The following is a 9,459-nucleotide window of genomic DNA, read 5'->3' as shown; positions in this document are numbered from 1 at the left end:
AAGCAGGACTTTAAAGTTTTTAATTACTGGATTACTCCTGATGCCGTGTGTCAGTGAGTATAAGAGTAGGAGGATAGAGCAGATGAATGTGTGGCTGAAGAGACGGTGCAGGGAGGAGAGCTTTAATTCACTTATTTATTAATGTCACTAGTAGGTGTACATTAACACTGCAATGAAGTTACTGTGAAAATCCCCAGTTGCCACACTCCAGCTCCTGTTCGGGTACACTGAGCGAGAATTTAGCACGGCCAATGCACCTAACCAGCGCATCTTTGGACAGTGGGAGGAAACCAAAGCACTCAGAGGAAACCCACACAGACACGGGGAGAACGTGGTCGAAGCAGGAACTCTCACAACATTTAGAATCATAGAAACTCTACAGTGCAGAAGGAGGCCATTTGACCCATCGAGTCTACACTGACAACAATCCAACCCAGGCTCTTTCCCCATAACATAAGAACTTAAGAACTCAGAGCAGGAGTTGGCCATCTGGCCCCTCGAGCCTGCCCCGCCATTCAATAAGATCATGGCTGATCTTTTCGTGGACTCAGCTCCACTTACCCGCCCACTCACCATAACCCTTAATTCCTTTTTATCTATCCTTGCCTTAAAAACATTCAATGAGGTAGCCTCAACTGCTTCACTGGACAGGGAATTCCACAGATTCACAACCCTTTGTGTGAAGAAGTTCTTCCTCAACTCAGTCCTAAATCTGCTTCCCCTTATTTTGAGGCCATGCCCCCTACTTCTAGTTTCACCCGCCTGTGGAAACAACTTCCTGCTTCTATCTTATCTATTCCCTTCATAATCTTATATGTTTCTATAAGATCTCCCCTCATTCTTCTGAATTCCAATGAGTAAAGCCCCAGTTTACTCAGTCTCTCCTCATAAGCCAACCCTCTCAACTCCGGAATCAACCTAGTGAATCTCCTCTGCACCCCCTCCAGTGCCAGTATATCCTTTCTCAAGTAAGGAGACCAAAACTGTACGCAGTACTCCAGGTGTGGCCTCACCAGCACCTTATACAGCTGCAACATCACCTCGCTGTTTTTAAACTCCATCCCTCTAACAATGAAGGACAAAATTCCATTTGCCTTCTTAGTTACCTGCTGTACCTGCAAACCAACTCCTTGAGATTCCTGCACAAGGACACCCAGGTCCCTCTGTACAGCAGCATGCTGCAATTTTTTACCATTTAAATAACAGTCCATTTTGCTGTTATTCCTACCAAAATGGATGACCTCACCTTTACCAATATTGTACTCCATCTGCCAGACCCTCACCCACTCACTTAGACTATCTATATCCCTTTGCAGACTTTCAGCGTCCTCTGCATACTTCGCTCTTCCACCTATCTTAGTGTCATCTGCGAATTTTGACACACTACACTTGGTCCCCAACTCCAAATCATCTATGTAAATTGTAAACAATTGTGGTCCCAACACTGATCCCTGAGGCACACCACTAGTCACTGATCACCAACCAGAAAAACACCCATTTACCTCCACTCTTTGCTTTCTGTTAGTTAACCAATCCTCTATCCATGCTAATACATTACCCGTAACACCGTGCACCTTTATCTTATGTAGCAGTCTTTGGTGTGGCACCTTGTCAAATGCCCTCTGGAAATACAGATACACCACATCCACAGGTTCCCCTTTGTCCACTGCACATGTAATGTTCTCAAAGAAGTCCACCAAACTAGTCAAAGATGACGTGCCTTCATGAATCCATGATGCGTCTTCCCAATGGGACAATTTATGTCCACATATTTACTCAGCTAATCCCTCTAACCTTCGCATCTATTTAGATGAGTGCTTGAAATACCTTCGCGCAGAAGAATACAAAGTGCTGGGAAATAGGATGAGAATAGATAGGTATTTGATGGCTGGCACAGACATGATGTGCTGTAAAAACCCTGACTATCGTTGCTGGTGTAATTTTGACACAAGAAAATATTTATTAAACAAGAATAGTGTATTATGTTACACCACTCCTTCACCCTGGCTATGCCTTGATCTTATTGAACACAAAGTCTGGCCGAGGGGCTGAATGGCCTACTCCTGCTCCTGCCTCTTACTTCTTCAGAACCGCTGTTACTAAGCCATGTGGAAAATGTTGGGACAGGTGAGAAAAATCTCGGTGAAAGGTTTGGGTTGTAAGGCAAAGGTCGCACTGAGACAGCAGTGAGGCTTTCCACACAGATTAGGTGGAGATAGGAATGTCTGTTGTTGATACAGGCACCAGAACAGGCGTGTAGTTCATGCAGTAAAGATCGAATGAGATAAAACATTAAAGACAAGCATAATAAATGATGGAAGTTAATCCTTACGCTGAAAGATTGTGTCTGGAATAACAGGATACACAGAGACTGTGATGACATATGGTACTCACAGATGCCCTGCAGGATTTATGACAATATCACGTAATACCCCAATGAGGAGGAATGACCCAACACACAGGGGTGTGGTAAGCCCACAACATTCCAACCTGCAATCCAATCTTCCTAATTACAGGGAGAGGTTTTAATGGTAACTCCTGAAGGAAGTCCCCTGAGCTATTTAAATCCAAAATCCTCCTTCAAAATAAACATGTTGTCAGCACAGCGAGGCAGCCACTCACTCAAACATCTGCCCCTTGAATAATTTCTGGCAGGTGTAAAGAGGTCCAAAGTTCTGGAATTGTTGAAGAGACAGTGGATGCAATGATGGAGAGGAAACGGATGCAGCGATTGAAATCGGTCAGTTAAGTTGAGTCCAAAACCCATTGACTCTGTCCACACTTCCCTCGGTGAAGCAGCCGGCAAAATTAAGGACCCCACGCACCCCGGCTATTCTCTCTTCCATCTTCTTCCTTCAGGAAAAAAATACAAAAGTCTGAGGTCATGTACCAACCAACTCGAGAACAGCTTCTTCCCTGCTGTTGTCAAACTTTTGAATGGACCTACCTCACATTAAGTTGGTCTTTCTCTACACCCGAGCTATGACTGTAACACTGCATTCTGCACCCTCTCCTTTCCTTCTCTATGAATGGTGTATTGCACGTAAGAAACAATATTTTTCACTGTATATTGATACGTGTGACAATAATCAATCAAATAAAAACTCATCTTTATCTGTTCACACATTGTACTGGGAACTGGAGGAGGCCATTCAGCCCCTCGAATCTGCTCTATCAGTGAGACCAGAGATTATCTGCACCTCAATTCCATTCACCCACCTTTGCTCCACATCTTCTAATGCCCTCAACCAACAGAAATCTGTCCATTGCAGTTTTGAAATTTCAATTTCGAATCCCGGGATTTTATTGCAGGGGCACAAGTTCCATATTTCCACATCCGTTTGTGTGAGGAATGCTTCTGGGCATCAAACTCAATGGCCTGGCTCTCAATTTAAGATTTGCCTTGATGGAACCCCACCCCCCCGCCCCCCCCCCCCCCCACCACAATGTGTTCCCAGGTCCTAACCGCCTGTAAAAAGCTTTGACTCATTTCACCTCCAGTTCTATGGCTTTAAGTTAGTGCCCTCTGGTCCTCAAACCTCAGAGAGGATCACCAAGGTGTGCAGAATATTGGGAAAGACAGATAGCACCAAGCAGTCTCTTCTCATGGACTACAAATTATTGTCCCCTTTATATTTGGCATTCTTGCAAATTATCCTGATGCGTGCAAGACAAAAAACTTTGACAAGATGTCTTTTTTCTGTAATATTCAAGAATAGGGGATGTACGAGGCAAGTTTTTTACACAAGAGTGTGGTGGGTGCCTGGAACTCGCTGCTGGGGGAGGTAGTGGAAGCGGATACAGTGGTGACTCTTAAGGGGCGTTTTGACAAATACATGAATAGGATGGGAATAGAGGGATACGGTCCCTGGAAGGATAGGGGGTTTTAGTTCAGTCAGGCAACATGGACGGTGCATTGGAGGGCCGAAGGGCCTGTTCCTGTGCTGTAATTTTCTTTGTTCTAATAGGGAATAGTAAGTTAATAGGTGGGCTGACAGGAGAAAGTAATAAAGTCTGAAATAAGGCCACTGTGCGTGTTTATGAATGCAGCAAGTGTGGTAAATATGATGGTTGAATCACGGATGCAGACTGCATTGTGGAAATATGATACTGTAGCAATAACACAGATCAGAATCAAGAAAGGGCAGGACTGGGTGTTAAGTGAATTGGCGAACTGGTGCGGAAACAATAATCTCTGCCTCAATGTCAACAAAATGAAGGAGATTGTCATCGACTTAAGGAAGCGTGAAGGAGAACATTCCCCTGTCTATATCAATGGGGATGAAGTGGAAGGGGTCGAGAGTTTCAGGTTTTTAGGTGTCCAGATCACCAACAACCTGTCCTGCTCCCCCCCACACCGACACTATAGTTAAGAAAGCCCCACCAATGCCTCTACTTTCTCAGAAGATGAAGGAAATTTGGCATGTCAGCCACGACTCTCACCAACTTTTACAGATGCACCATAGAAAGCATTCTTTCTGGTTGTATCACAGCTCGGTCTGGGCTCCTGCTCTGCCCAAGGCCACAAGGAACTACAAAAGGTCGTGAATGTAGCCCAATCCATCACACAAACCAGCCTCCCATCCACTGACTCTGTCTACACTTCCCACTGCCTCAGCAAAGCAGCCAGCATAATTCAGAATCCCACGCACCCCGGACATTCTCTCTCCCACCTTCTTCAGAAAAAAGATACCCAAATCTGAGGTCGCGTACCAACCGACTCAAGAACAGCTTCTTCCCTGCTGCTGTCAGACTTTTGAATGGACCTACCTCGCATTAAGTTGATCTTTCTCTACACCCGAGCTATGATTGTAACACTACATTCTGCACTCTCTCCTTTCCTTCTCTATGAATGGTATGGTTTGTCTGTATAGCATGCAAGCAACAATATTTTTCACTGTGTGTTAATACATGTGACAATAATAAATCAAACTGAACAAAATAATTCCTGAGATGTTCAGGAAATGAGGAGGGTTGGCCATATTGGTTAAGGAGAACATTGCAGTTCTGGAAAAATAGAATGTTGCAGAGGTTTCAGGAACAGAGTCAGTTTGATCAGAGCTAAGGAACAAAAAGAGTGTGATTATATTGCTTGGTGAAGTTTATGAACTTCCAACCAGTGAGGAGGATGTAGAGGAATAAATTTGCAAGGGAACCACAGGGTGATGCACATGTTAGTGGCACGGTAGCACAGTGGTTAGCACTGCTACTTCACAGCTCCTGGGTTCTGGGTTCGATTCCTAGCTCGGGTCACCGTCTGTGTGGAGTTTGCACATTCTCCTCGTGTCTGCATGGGTTTTCTCCGCGTAGTCCGGTTTCCTCCCAAAGATGTGCAGGTTAGGTTGATTGGCCGTGGTAAGAAATTGCCCCTTAGTGTCCAGGGATGTGTAGGTTAGAGGGATTAGTGGGTATAATATGTAGGGATATGGGGGTAGGGCCTGGGTGGGATTGTGTTCAGTGCAGACTTGATGAGCCGAAGGGACAATCATGTTTCACTAACTTGCTGCAATTTTGATAGAATAAAAGAGACAGTTAACAACACGGAACCAAAACTGTCTGAGTGATAGGAAGCAGCTTAAGGGGTAATAGATGTTTTTGGGAGGCAGGAAGGTTTCTAATGGAGTTCCCACAGGAGTCAGAGTTGGGAATCTTACTTTTCCTGATATATATTCACGGCTTTGATGTACAGGGGACAAGTTTAAAGATTGCGGACAATACAAAACTTGGAAGCATTGTGAACTGTGAGGAGGATGGTGTAGAACTGCAAACAGACCCAGAGAGTGTGGAGGGGGCTGACAGGCAGCAGGTAAAGTTCATTGCGGAGAAATGTGAAGTGATTGAATTTGAAAGGAAGAACATGGAGAGATAATACAAAACAAAGGGGACAATTCTAAAGGAAGTGCAGGAACAGAGGGACCTAGCAGTCACCCATCTATCTACCTCCATCTTGGGTGTGACCACATCACTAAAACTCTTGTCTACGACGCGTTCCACCACCCCAACTGCTGCTCCAACCTATCTACGCGGTCTGTAAGGAGCTGCAATTGCGTTCACTTCCTGCAGATGTTTGTTCTATTTTACTGTAACCTTCAATCTGTTGATCAGACTCTGACCTCAAGCATTGCAATAGCTCACCAAATAAATTTGTTAATTTGCACTGTTAAGAATTCAGAAGCTGCCAGTCAGTGCAATAGCAACACGTGCCTCCGGGTGTCCCTGTTGTACATCATAACACAGTAAGAAGTCTCACAACACCAGGTTAAAGTCCAACAAGTTTATTTAGTAGCAAAAGCCACCAGCTTTCGGGGCTTTGCCCCCTTTGTCAGGTAAGTGGGGGGAGTTCTGCTGACAAAGGGGCAAAGCCCCGAAAGCTAGTGGCTTTTGCTACCAAATAAACCTGTTGGACTTTAACCTGGTGTTGTGAGACTTCTTACTGTGTTTACTCCAGTCCAACGCCGGCATCTCCACATCACGTACACCATAACCACATCGATACCTTGTGTGACTGAAACATGACCAGAATTTTCACACAAACTTCCAAAAAGTAGGCCATTCGGCCCCTCAGACCAGCTCCAGCATCCAATAAGTCCTTCAACTCATCACTACAGGAAGCTATTGAGAGGGTGCAGAGGAGATTTACAAGGATGTTGCCTGGATTGGGAGGCATGCCTTATGAAGATAGGTTGAGGGAGCTGGGACTCTTCTCCCTGGAGAGACGAAGGTTGAGAGGCGACCTGATAGAGGTTTATAAAATGTTGACAGGAATAAATAGGGTGGATTCTCGGAGGCTATTTCCCAGAGCTGGAATGGTCACCAAGCGAGGACACAGGTTTAAGGTGCTGGGAAGCAAGTACAGAGGAGATGTCAGGGGTAAGTTTTTCACTCAGAGGGTGGTGAGTGAGTGGAATCGGCTGCCATCGATGGTGGTAGAGGCGAACTCGCTGGGGTCTTTTAAAAGCCTTCTGGATGAGTGCATGGGATTTAATGAGATTGGGAGTTACAGATAGTTCTATGGCTTGGTAGGTATGGATATGATCGGCGCAACTTGTGGGCCGAAGGGCCTGTTTGTGCTGTAGTGTTCTATGTTCTATTAAATGAAGGAATGAACCTCCTCCTGTCCATTTATTCCTAGCAACCAGTTTTTACCGATTATACTCACATCTGTAGAATCCAGTAATTGTGTGAAATGTTATTTAATTCCGTGTCTGGCATGAAGATGTCATTAACACCTCAACATCTTGTTAACCATCTCCAGCTGTCTACCTCACATTGACAATTATCCAGGATAGATTTATTCCAGGTCCTGTAGCTGATTGATGTGTAGATGAATATAGTTCATATCATAAACAATTAGGGTACAGATGATGGAGAGGGAAGGATTTTTTAAAACTCTATAATCTCTCTCTATGTAGATAAAATGCTAATTTTTTTTCTTCCTGCCAAAATGGACAATCTCACACTTTATGCCGATTTGCCAGATCTTTGTCTACGGACCTGAAGATACCAGGGTATGTGACATTGAGGAAGGACGGGGGTGCTGGGTAAAGCTGGTGGGGTAGTTCTGTTAACTAAAGTGACACTGTCGTGAGCAGTGACTTTACTTTGAAAATTGAGATGTGGAATCATTTTGGGTGGAACTAAGAGACAGCACGGGGCAGAAAAGATTGGTGGGAGTTGTTTACAAGTCACCAAACATCAGTGGCAACGTAAATCACAGTATAACTCAGGAAATTAGTGGTGTATCCAACAAAGGTAATCTTGAGGAATTTCAATCGACATACTAGACTGGGCAAACCCAATTTACAAAAGGGAAATCACGCTTGATGAATCTATTGATTAGGGTGGCATGGTGGCACATTGGTTAGCACTGCTGCCCCCACAGCACCAGAGACTCGGGTTCGATTCCCAGCTTGGGTCACTGTCAGTGCGGAGTCTGCACATTCTCCCTGTGTCTGCGTGGGTTTCCTCCAGTTTCCTCCCACAGTCTGAAAGATGTGCTGATTAGGTGCATTGACCCGAACAGGCGCTGGAATGTGGTGACTTGGGGAATTTCACGGTAACTCAATTGCAGCGTTAATGTCCTTAAAAGCCTTACTTTGGACTAATACTTTAACTTTGGAATTCTTTGAGGCTGTAACTAGAGCTGACTGAGGAGAACCAGTGGATGTGGTTTATTTAGACTTTCAGAAAGCTTTCAACAAGGTCTCACATAACAGATTATTACGTAAAGTTAAAGCACGAGGGATTGCAGATGTCTTGAGATGGATAGAAAGCTGGTTAGCAGATTGGAAGAAAAGATGTGGCTTTTTTTGATTGGCAGTCAGTGACTAGCGGGATTTCGCAGGTGCTAGGACCCCAACTATTCACATTATAAATTAATGATTTGGAAGAGGGAACTGAATGTATTATCTCCAAATCTGCAGATAATACAAAGTTGGGTGGGAGGGTGAGCTGTGAGGAGGATACAGAGATATTTCAGCAGGTTCAGGACAGGCTGAGTAATGTGAGCTTATCCACTGTTGTAATTTTAAAATCTCTTATTCTTTTGACCAGTTTACTTATTCCAATGTTTTACCCCGGTGCCCTTATCTGCAAGGTGGACAAATGACAAACACAAGTAAAGGTTCAACAAGTTTATTAACAATAACACTACTAACATAAGAACATAATAACATAAGAAATAGGAGCAGGAGTAGGCCATCTAGCCCTTCGAGCCTGCCCCGCCATTCAATAAGATCATGGCTGATCTGTCGTGTCTCAGTTCCACTTTCCCGCCCTCTCCCCATAACCCTTAATCCCCTTGCCTATCAAAAACCTATCAACCCACGTCTTAAAAATACTTAGCGAGGCAGCCTCCACCACTTCAACGGGCAGAGAATTCCAGAGATTCACCACCCTTTGAGTGAAGAAGTTCCTCCTCAACTCCGTTCTAAACCGCCCCCCCTTTATCTTGAGGCTGTGCCCTCTAGTCCTACTGTCCTTTCTGAGTGGGAAGAGCCCCTCCACCTCTATCCTATCCATCCCATTCATCATCTTATATGTCTCAATGAGATCTCCCCTCATTCTTCTAAACTCTAACGAGTACAAGCCTAGTTTATTCAGCCTCTCCTCATAGTTCAACCCCCTCAACTCCGGTATCAGCCTAGTAAACCTCCTCTGCACTCCCTCCAAGGCCAAAATATCCTTGCGTAAGTGCGGCGACCAAAACTGCACACAGTACTCCAGCTGCAGCCTCACCAGTGCCCTGTACAGTTGCGGCAAGACCTCCCTACTTTTATATTCAATCCCCCTCGCTATGAAGGCCAGCATCCCATTCGCCTTCCTGACCACCTGCTGCACCTGCAAGCTGGGTTTTTGCGACTCATGCACAAGGACCCCGAGGTCCCTCTGCACCGTAGCATGCTGCAGTTTTTCGCCACGTAAGTAATAATCCTTCCTACCATTATTCCTACCAAAGTG

Source organism: Carcharhinus amblyrhynchos, chromosome 9 (assembly GCF_965287045.1).
Source record: "Carcharhinus amblyrhynchos chromosome 9, sCarAmb.v2.hapA, whole genome shotgun sequence".
In the NCBI taxonomy this organism is placed as follows: Eukaryota; Metazoa; Chordata; class Chondrichthyes; order Carcharhiniformes; family Carcharhinidae; genus Carcharhinus; species Carcharhinus amblyrhynchos.
The sequence above is the reverse complement of the archived record's forward strand: the minus strand, read 5'-3'. Positions refer to the sequence as shown.